General features: G+C 48.5%; 1 pseudogene; it reads left to right on the forward strand.

The window, feature by feature from the left end:
- Positions 1-1,297, forward strand: part of LOC127917817 (copine-4-like) — a 79,272-nt pseudogene extending 77,975 nt beyond the window's left edge.
- The last annotated feature ends 8,754 nt before the right edge of the window (positions 1,298-10,051 follow it).

A 10,051-nucleotide genomic window follows, 5' to 3' on the forward strand; every position in this document is an offset into this window, starting at 1 on the left:
ACCTGAGGAACTGGGAGGTTACCTGAGGAACTGGGAGGTTACCTGAGGAACTAGGAGGGTTACCTGAGGAACTGGGAGGGTTACCTGTGGAACTGGGAGTGTTACCCGTGAGGAACTGGGAGGTTACCTGAGGAAATGTTGGGTTACCTGAGGAACTGGGTTACCTGGGAACTTTACCTGAGGAACTAGGAGGGTTACCTGAGGAACTGGGAGGTTACCTGAGGACCTGGGAGGTTACCTGAGGAACTAGGAGGGTTACCTGAGGAACTGGGAGGGTTTCCTGTGGAACTGGGAGGGTTACCTGAGGAACTGGGAGGGTTACCTGAGGAACTGGGAGGGTTACCTGTGGAACTGGGAGGGTTGCCTGAGGAACTGGGAGGGTTACCTGAGGAACTAGGAGGGTTACCTGAGGAACTAGGAGGGTTACCTGAGGAACTGGGAGGGTTCCCTGAGGAACTAGGAGGGTTACCTGAAGAACTGGGAGGGTTACCTGGGGAACTGGGAGGTTACCTGAGGAACTAGGAGGGTTACCTGAGGAACTGGGAGGGTTACCTGGGGAACTGGGAGGTTACCTGAGGAACTAGGAGGGTTACCTGAGGAACTAGGAGGGTTACCTGAGGAACTGGGAGGGTTACCTGAGGAACTGGGAGGGTTACCTGAGGAACTAGGAGGGTTACCTGAGGAACTAGGAGGGCTACCTGAGGAACGAGGAGGGTTACCTGAGGAACTGGGAGGGTTACCTGGGGAACTGGGAGGTTACCTGAGGAACTAGGAGGTTACCTGAGGAACTAGGAGGGTTACCTGAGGAACTAGGAGGTTACCTGAGGAACTAGGAGGGTTACCTGAGGAACTGGGGAGGGTTACCTGGGGAACTGGGAGGTAACCTGAGTGTTACAGGAAGTGACAGGTTTCTCTGTCCTTCTCCAGGGCTCACCTGCAGAGCTGGCGAAGACTGTCTTAGCAGAAGTGCCCAACCAGGTGGTTGACTACTACAACAACAAGGGCATCAAGCCCAAAGTGCCCAGTGAGTACGAGTCTTCCAGGACATTCGCCCCCTGAGAGGATGGGCCCAACGCACTCGATACAACAGATAGCACCTTACGCTGACTAACTGAAAAGTTTACTGTTTTGCTCTTCGTTTGTTTGTTCTTTTCATTGTGCATGCTTGGCCTCCAAGGCATGCATCTGTAAAGCAACTGTATCATTCAAAGCATTGGTATGGTGGGGACACACAAACGAACAACCAAACTGTCATCCCTACAGATGAACAACTATCGATGAAGGAATGTATAGAACACCCCCGTTCCCTTTTTTATAAGAGTTTGTTTGAGATTTTGCTAACTTTCTTGATATTCATACGTTGTAAAACATTTTGGACCACAGTGAATGAACTAGCTACCTGCGTTTAGAAACGTCTGCGTCCTCAGTAGTCCATATTGCAGATAAGGCAGATGCATGAACTGTTGTTTTGCATGCTGGTAATAAAGCAGACACTGTTTTCTCACAGTTCATGTTGTTTTCTTAGTGAACAATAGAGTTGACAGTATTGTAGGGATAAAGGACATTCCACTATGAAGCATGTTGACAGCACAAATGTAGTATTCTGGAAGTTCACTGGAGAATATTATGGGCACATAATTTGCCGTTGTCATGTTGCAATGCAGTATTCTGTGAAATTCTGAATACTTATAATAATAAAAGCTTTATCAATATGCTTGTGTGAAATGTACTATGTTAAAAACTATTGGGTTTTCAAGTCAAAATCATAGTGGAATTGTGGTCATATCAATTTGAATTCATTCTATGAAAAATCCGTGAGAAAATGCGGAGAACTGAATTGGCAGAATTTTCAATATTTTGGTGTGCATGTCAAACTAGTCAAAGGAATTGGGAATTGGGGTCACTTTCTTAGCATTTCCAATGTATTCTATTGATTTAAAACCTCCATAAAAATGATGGGAATGTTCTGATTGAAGTTGAACAGAACAAGTCTGTCCATGTGCAGCCATGTGAGGACGGTGACAATTCCTCCTAGGATTGGAGTAAGTCACGACTCTCCCTTTGAGGTGTCTGGGGAGGAGGGAGAGAGATGGGGAGGAGGGAGGTGGGGAGAAGAGATGGGGGTGGAGAGAGGGCGATGGGGGAGGGGAGAGGAGATGGGGAGGAGAGAGGGAGGGAGGATGGGGGGACTGTGGGAGGGAGGGAAGACAGTGAGGAGATGGAGGGAGACAGAGAGGGGGGAGGGAAATGGGGAGAGAGGGGGGAGAGATGAGAGAGAAGGAGATGGGGAGAAGGAGGGAAATGGGGAGAAGGGGAGAAGGAGATGGGGAGAGAAGGAGATGGGGAGAAGGAGGGAGGAGATGGGGAGAAGGGAGAGAAGGAGATGGGGAGAAGGGAGGGAGGGAGATGGGGAGAAGGAGATAAGGAGATGGGGAGAAGGGAGAGAAAGGAGATGGGGAGAAGGGAGGAGGGAGATGGGGGAATTGGAGGAAGGGAGAGAGAGCGGGAGGGAGATGGAAAGAAGTGCAGGAAGGAGATGAGGGAGAGGGAGGGAGATGGGGGAGAGAGATGGGGAGAGAGTGGGAGGGAGATGGGGAGAGAGAGGGAGGGAGATGAGAAAGTGGGAGGGAGATGGGGATGAAAGGGAGAGAGAGAGAGGGAGGGAGATGAGGAGAGAGGGAGGAAGGAGAGATGGGGGAGAGTAGGAGGGAGATGGGGAGAAGGGAGAAGGAGTGCATGGGAAGAGAGATTGTGGAGGGAGATGAGGAGAGGGAGGGAGATGGAAAGGGAGAGAGATGGGGAGAGGGAGGGAGATGGGGGAGGGAGATTGTGGAGGAGAGAGAGGGAGATAGGAGGATGAGGAGGGAGTGGGGAGAAGAGAGGGAATGAGATGGGGAGATGGGGAGAGAGAGGGAGAGAGATGGGGAGAGAGAGGGAGGGAGAAGGGAGGGATGGAGAGGAGAGGAGGGAGGGAGGGAGATGGGGAGGACTGAGGGGGAGGGATGGGAGAAGAGAGGGAGAGAGATGGGGAGAGAGAGGGAGTGAGATGGGGGAGAGAGGGAGGAGATGAGGAGGAGAGTGGGAGGGAGATGGGGATAGAAGGAGAGAGATGGGGAGAAGGGGGGAGGGAGGGAGATGGGGAGGGAGATTGTGGAGGAGAGAGTGAGGGAGATGGGGGGGAGGGAGGGAGATGGGGAAGGAGATGGGGAGATGGGGAGAGAGAGGGAGGAGATGAGGAGGGAGAAGGGAGGTGGGATGGGGAGGTGAGGGAGGGAGAGAGATGGGGAGGACTGAGGGAGGGAGATGGGGAGAAGAGAGGAGAGAGATGGGGAGAGAGTGGGAGGGAGATGGGGAGGAGATGGAGGGAGAGAAGTAGGAGAGAGATGGGGAGAAGGAGGGAGGGATGGGGGGAGAGGAGGAGATGGGGAGAAGAGAGGAGAGAGATGGGGAGAAGAGAGGGGAGAGAGATGAGGAGGACTGTGGGAGGGAGATGGGGAGAAGAAGGGAGGGAGATGGGGAGATGGGGAGAATGGGGAGGGAGGGAGAGAGATGAGAAGGAGGGAGAGAGATGGGAGGGAGGGAGAGAGGGGGAGGGAGATGGGGAGGACTGAGGGAGGAGATGGGGAGAAGAGAGGAAGGAGATGGGGGAGAGAGGGAGGGAGATGGGGAGAGAGAGGGGAGGGAGATGAGGGAGAGAGGGAGAGAGATGAGAAGGGAGGGAGGGAGGGAGATGAGGAGATTGTGGAGGGAGAGAGTGAGGGGAGATGGGGAGGACTGAGGGAGGGAGATGGGGAGAAGAGAGGGAAGGAGAGGGGGGAGATGGGGAGAGAGAGGGAGATGATGGAGAGAGAGAGGGAGGAGATGGAGGGATGGAGAGGGAGGAGGAGGGAGATGGGGAGGAGGGAGGGAGATGGGGAGAAGGAGGGAGAGAGATGGGGAGGGAGAGGGAGGGGGATGGGGAGAGAGAGGGAGGGAGATGAGGGAGGTGGAGGGAGATGGGGATAGAAAGGGAGAGAGGGGAGAAGGGAGGAGGGAGGGAGATGGGGAGGAGATTGTGGAGGAGAGAGTGAGGGAGATGGGGAGGACTGATGGAGGGAGATGGGGGAGAAGAGAGGGAAGGAGATGGGGAGATGGGGAGAGAGAGGGAGAGAGATGGAGGGAGAGAGGGAGGGAGAAGGGAGGGATGGAGAGGAGGGAGGGAGGGAGATGGGGAGGACTGAGGGAGGGAGATGGGGAGAAGAGAGGGAGAGAGATGGGGAGGAGAGAGGGAGGGAGATGGGGAGGAGAGAGGGAGGGAGATGGGGAGGACTGAGGGAGGGGAGATAGGGAGAAGAGAGGAGAGAGATGGGGAGAAGAGAGGGAGAGAGATGGGGAGAAGAGAGGGAGAGAGATGGGGAGAAGAGAGGGAGAGAGATGGGGAGGACTGTGGGAGGGAGATGGGGAGAAGAGAGGGAGGGAGATGGGGAGAAGAGAGGGAGGAGATGGGGAGGACTGAGGGAGGAGATGGGGAGAAAGAGGGAGAGAGATGGGGAGAAGAGAGGGAGAGATGGGGAGGAGGAGGGAGGGAGATGGGGAGAAGAGGGGAGGGAGATGGGGAGGAGAGGGAGGGAGATGGGGGGAGGAGGGAGGGAGATGGGGAGAAGAGGGAGGAATTGATAGCAATGAGAGGACAGAGATGTCTGAGATGCGTGATGAATACTATAGAAAGGCAGGCAAGGGCCGTTTCATATCCAGAGCAGCCGGCAGTCAATTAATTCTGTCCTGGTTCAATATGAACTATCTGACGAGTTGGACAGGCAGCACCATGGAGACAGCCAGAGGATCAGCCTCCAAAACAACCAAACCATGTGGCTAATAAAACACATTGCATTCAGTTGTAAGTGCCTTCACTCAATAGTGACAGTAACATACAGTTGAAGTTGAAGTTTACATGCACTTCGATTGGAGTCATTAAAACTCATTTTCAACCACTCCACAAATGTCTTGTAAACAAACTATAGTTTTGGCAAGTAGGTTAGGACATCTACTGTGAATGATACAAGTCATTTTGACAACAATTGTTTACAGACAGATTATTTAACTTACAATTCACTGTATTACAATTCCAGTGGGTCAGAAGTTTACATACATTCATTTGACTGTGTCTTTAAACACCTTCTGAAAATTCCATAAAATGATGTCATGGCTTTAGAAGCTTCTGATTGGCTAATTAACATCATTTGAGTCATTTGAGGTGTACCTGTGGATGTATTTCAAGGCCTACCTTCAAACTCAGTGCCTCTTTGCTTTTCTTCATGGAAAATCAAAAGAAATCAGCCAAACCTCAGATAAAAATTGTGACCCTCCACAAGTCGGGTTCATCCTTGGTAACAATTTCCAAATGCCTGAATGTACCACGTTCATCTGTACAAACAATAGTACGCAGGTATAAACACCATGGGACCACGCAGCCGTCATACAGGAAGGACATGCGTTCTGTCTCCTAGAGATGAATGTACCTTGGTGCGAAAAGTGCAAATCAATCCCAGAACAACAGCAAAGGACCTGTGAAGATGCTGGTGGAAACAGGTACAAAAGTATCTATATCCACAGTAAAATGAGTCCTATATCTACATAACCTGAAAGGCCGCTCAGCAAGGAAAAAGCCACTGCTCCAAAACCGCCATAAAAAGCCAGACTACGGTTTGCAACTGCACATGGGGACAAATATCGTACTTTTTGGAGAAATGTCCTGAAACAAAATAGAACTGTTTGGCCATAATGACCATCGTTATGTTTGGAGGAAAATGGGAGGCTTGCAAGCCGAAGAACACCATCCCAACCGTGAAGCACGGGGTGGCAGCATCATGTTGTGGGGGTGCTTTGCTGCAGGAGGGACTGGTGCACTTCACAAAATAGATGTCATGATGAGGAAGGTAAATTATGTAGATATATTGAAGCAACATCTCAAGACATCAGTCGGGAAGTTAAAGATTGGTCCCAAATGGGTCGTCCAAATGGACAATGACACCAAACATACTTCCAAAGTTGTGGCAAAATGGCTTAAGGACAACAAAGTCAAGGTATTGGAGTGGTCATCACAAAGCCCTGACCTCAACCCTATAGAAAATTGTGGGTAGAACTGAAAAAGTGTGTGCGAGCAAGGAGGCCTACAAACCTGACTCAGTTACAGCTGCTCTGTCAGGAGAACGGTCCAAAATTCACCCAACTTATTGTGGGGAAGCTTGTGGAAGGCTACCCAAAATATTTGACCCAAGTTAAACAATTTAAAGGCAATGCTACCAAATACTAATTGAGTGTATGTGAACTTCTGACCCACTGGGAATGTGATGAATGAAATAAAAGCTGAAATAAATCATTCTCTCTATTATTATTCTGACATTTCACATTCTTAAAAATAGAGTGGTGATCCCTAACTGACTGAAGAAAGGGAATTTTTACTAGGATTAAATGTCAGGAATTGTGTAACTGAGTTTAAATGTATTTGGTTAAGGTGTATGTAAACTTCCGACTTCAACTGTACATGTCATGTCCCCTGAGAATGATGTCTTGCTTCAGGACAGGCTAAACACATTCTATGCACGCTTGAGGATAACACAGTGCCACCGACGCGGCCTGCTTACCAAGGACTGTGGGCTCTCCTTCACGTGGCCGATGCGAGTAAAACATTTAAACGTGTTAACCTCACAAGGCTGCTAGTCCAGACGGCATCCCTAGCTGCATCCTCAGAGCATGCGCAGACCAGCTGGCTGGTGTGTTTATGGGCATATTCAATCTCTTCAATCTCTGCTGTCCCCACATGATTCAATGGCCACCATTGTTCCCATACCCAAGAAAGCAAAGGTAACTGGAACTTAATGGCCATCGCCCCATAGCACTCACCTCTGTTATCATGAAGTGATTTGAGAGACTAGTCAAGGATCATATCACCTCTACCTTACCTGCCACCCTAGACCCACTTCAATTTGCTTACTGCTCCAATAGATCCACAGACGATGCAATCGCCATCACTCTGCACACTGCCCTATCCAATCTGGACAAGAGAATACCTATGTAAGAATGCTGTTTATTGACTAAACAACTCAGCATTCAACACCATAGTACCCTCCAAGCTCATTATTAAGCTTGAGGCCCTGGTCTGAACCCCGTCCTGTGCAATTGGGTCCTGAACTTCCCTGGACGGGCCACCCCAGGTGGTGAGGGTAGGAAACATCACCTCCACTCCGCTGATCCTCAACACCTGGGCCCCTGAAGTGTGCGTGCTCAGCCCCATCCTGTACTCCCCTGTTCACCCATTACTGCATGGCCAAGCATGCTCCAACTCAATTATCAAGTTTGCAGACTAGTAGGCCTGATTATCAACAATGACGAGACAGCCTACAGCGAGGAGGTGAGGGCTCTGGGAGTGTGGTGCCTGGAAAACAACTCTCACTCAACATCAACAAAACAAAGGAGATGATCATGGACCTCAGGAAACAACAGAGGGTGCGCCACCTATCTACATCAACAGGACCGCAGAGGAGGAGGTGGAAAGCTTCAAGTTCCTTGGCGTACACATCACTGACAAACTGAATGGACCACCCTCACAGACAGCATGCTGAAGAAGGCGCAACAAAGCCTTTGGCTTGTCACCTAAAACCTCACAAATCTTTCCAGATGCACACAATTGAAAGCATCCGGCCGTGCTGTATCACAGCCTGGCACGGGTAACTTCACCACCCGCAACCACAAGGCTCTCCAGAGGGTGGTGCGGTCTTCCCAACATTATTAAAGTGGGAGTAGTGGGCAAACACCTGCCCTCCAGGACACCTACAGCACCCGATGTCACAGGAAGGTAAAACGTCTGACTGTTCACCCCACTATCATCTAGAAGGTGAGGTTAGTACAGGTGCATCAAAGCAGGGACCGTGAGACTGAAAAACAGCTTCTATCTCAAGGCCATCAGACTGCTAAACAGCCATCACTAGCACATTAGAGACCGCTGCCTGTAGGCATAGACCAGGAATCACGGGCACCTTTAAGGAATGGAACACTACTCACTTTAATAACGTTTACATATGTATCTAGCATTACTCATCTCATATGTAGATACTGTATTCTAAACTGTTCTACGGTATCTCATTCACTTAATAATGCTTACATATCGTGTATTACTCACCTCATATGTATATATACAGTTTTTTTCTATACTATTCTACAGTATCTTAGTCCGTTCCTCCTGACATTGCTCTTTTCTTATGTATATAGTCTTAACAGATTCCTACTTAGACTTAAAAGGGGGTGTATATTGTTTAATTTGTTATGTATTACTTGTTAGATAGCACTGCACTGTCAGAGCTAGAAGCACAAGCCTTTTGCTCCACCCGCAATAACATCTGCTCATCACGTGTTTGTGACCAATACAATTCAATTTGATTTGATTTGATACTGAGTGATGAGACTCGAGGTGTGTCCTGTGTTTGTGCCAGAGCGTTTTGTTTGAACCAGCCTTCCCTGCTGTGTTCTGTGAAAGTCGACATCTGTTGATGGGTACATACTGTAGGGGGGGGCTGGTGTTACATCAGTAAGAGTCCTATGATGGGAAGAGTTGCAGAGTCATCTGTTATGGAGGACTACATGACAGAACCAAACGGTATGTCTGACAAGCAAGAATGGGCTCGTCAACACAACTCCCCGTTAGGACTGGTGGAGGAAATATGGAACAATGCAGAGACACACACACACACACACACACACACACACACACACACACACACACACACACACACACACACACACACACACACACACACACACACACACACACACACACACCACACACACACTCTAGCAGATTGACACTTACACACGTACACTCTGGGTATAGTTGTATGTTGGTATTGTACATTTGGTGTTGTAGATTTGTAGTAATTGTCATAATGTTTTTGTAAATGTTGTTTTATGTATTTCTTATGTGCCTAATGTTTGGAACCCAGGAAGAGTAACTGCAGCCTTGGCAACTGTTAATGGGTCCCTAATCAAATATTACTGAATACTCAACGCATAAACAATAAATCATAATTACATTACATCAGATTAGACAACGATGGGTCGTTTGATTTCAATCACTGCTTATAGTTCATCACATACTGTATGAGTCACATATGAGTCACGTAATGTAAATGTCACACCAATTTAGAATGGGCTTTTTGTCCTTGTCCCATTGTTCTTGGAAAGTATTTCACTCTCTAATTGCTTAACTGCTAACATCTGACTATACTATTTTAAGCAAATGTATCTAAAGGCTATAGGTTAAGGATTCTGACATTTTGGTTGTATTGTATATCTTTGGGAAGTAAGGGAAGGACATTCAAATAGGTAACTCAAAATTCAAGGGATATTTTCCATTTTCTGCATGGCTGTATGCAATCTCTTAACCAACGTCTGAAATGAAATGACTTGAGGTTTATACCTGTGTGTGTGTGTGTGTGAGTGTGTGAGTGTGTGTGTGTGTGTGTGTGTGTGTGTGTGTGTGAGTGTGTGAGTGTGTGTGTGTGTGTGTGTGTGTGTGTGAGTGTGTATGTGTGTGTGTGTGTGTGTGTGTGTGTGTGTGAGTGTGTATGTGTGTGTGTTGTGTGAGGTGAGTGTGTATTGTGTGTGTGTGTGTGTGTGTGTGTGTGTGTGTGTGTGTGTGTGTGTGGTGCGCCACATTTCAGATAGGGTTATAAATGGTTGAGGGTGCAATGTGTCGTCAAGGGGAATGAAAGTTCTCTTTCCTCCTGGATATACATTATATCCCATCTAGATTCTAGAGAATCATAAGACGTTTTCTGTCCTGGAGAATAAATCATCTTTCCCACGTTTTTCACTCACACCGGGAGAGGATATTTAACATTTACATTTCCTCTATATATATTGTGTATCCAAAACCCCCAGCGCCAACCAGCTCCTTGGTTGGTTGTGTTAACGGGTCACTGCCATGGTAATTTACCAATGAAAAATCCATAGAGAACGCTCACTGGCCAAGGGTTCATAATTAGACCCATCATTGATCTGCCAGTGCCAGGAGACA

Source organism: Oncorhynchus keta, unplaced genomic scaffold, assembly GCF_023373465.1.
Source record: "Oncorhynchus keta strain PuntledgeMale-10-30-2019 unplaced genomic scaffold, Oket_V2 Un_contig_1222_pilon_pilon, whole genome shotgun sequence".
In the NCBI taxonomy this organism is placed as follows: Eukaryota; Metazoa; Chordata; class Actinopteri; order Salmoniformes; family Salmonidae; genus Oncorhynchus; species Oncorhynchus keta.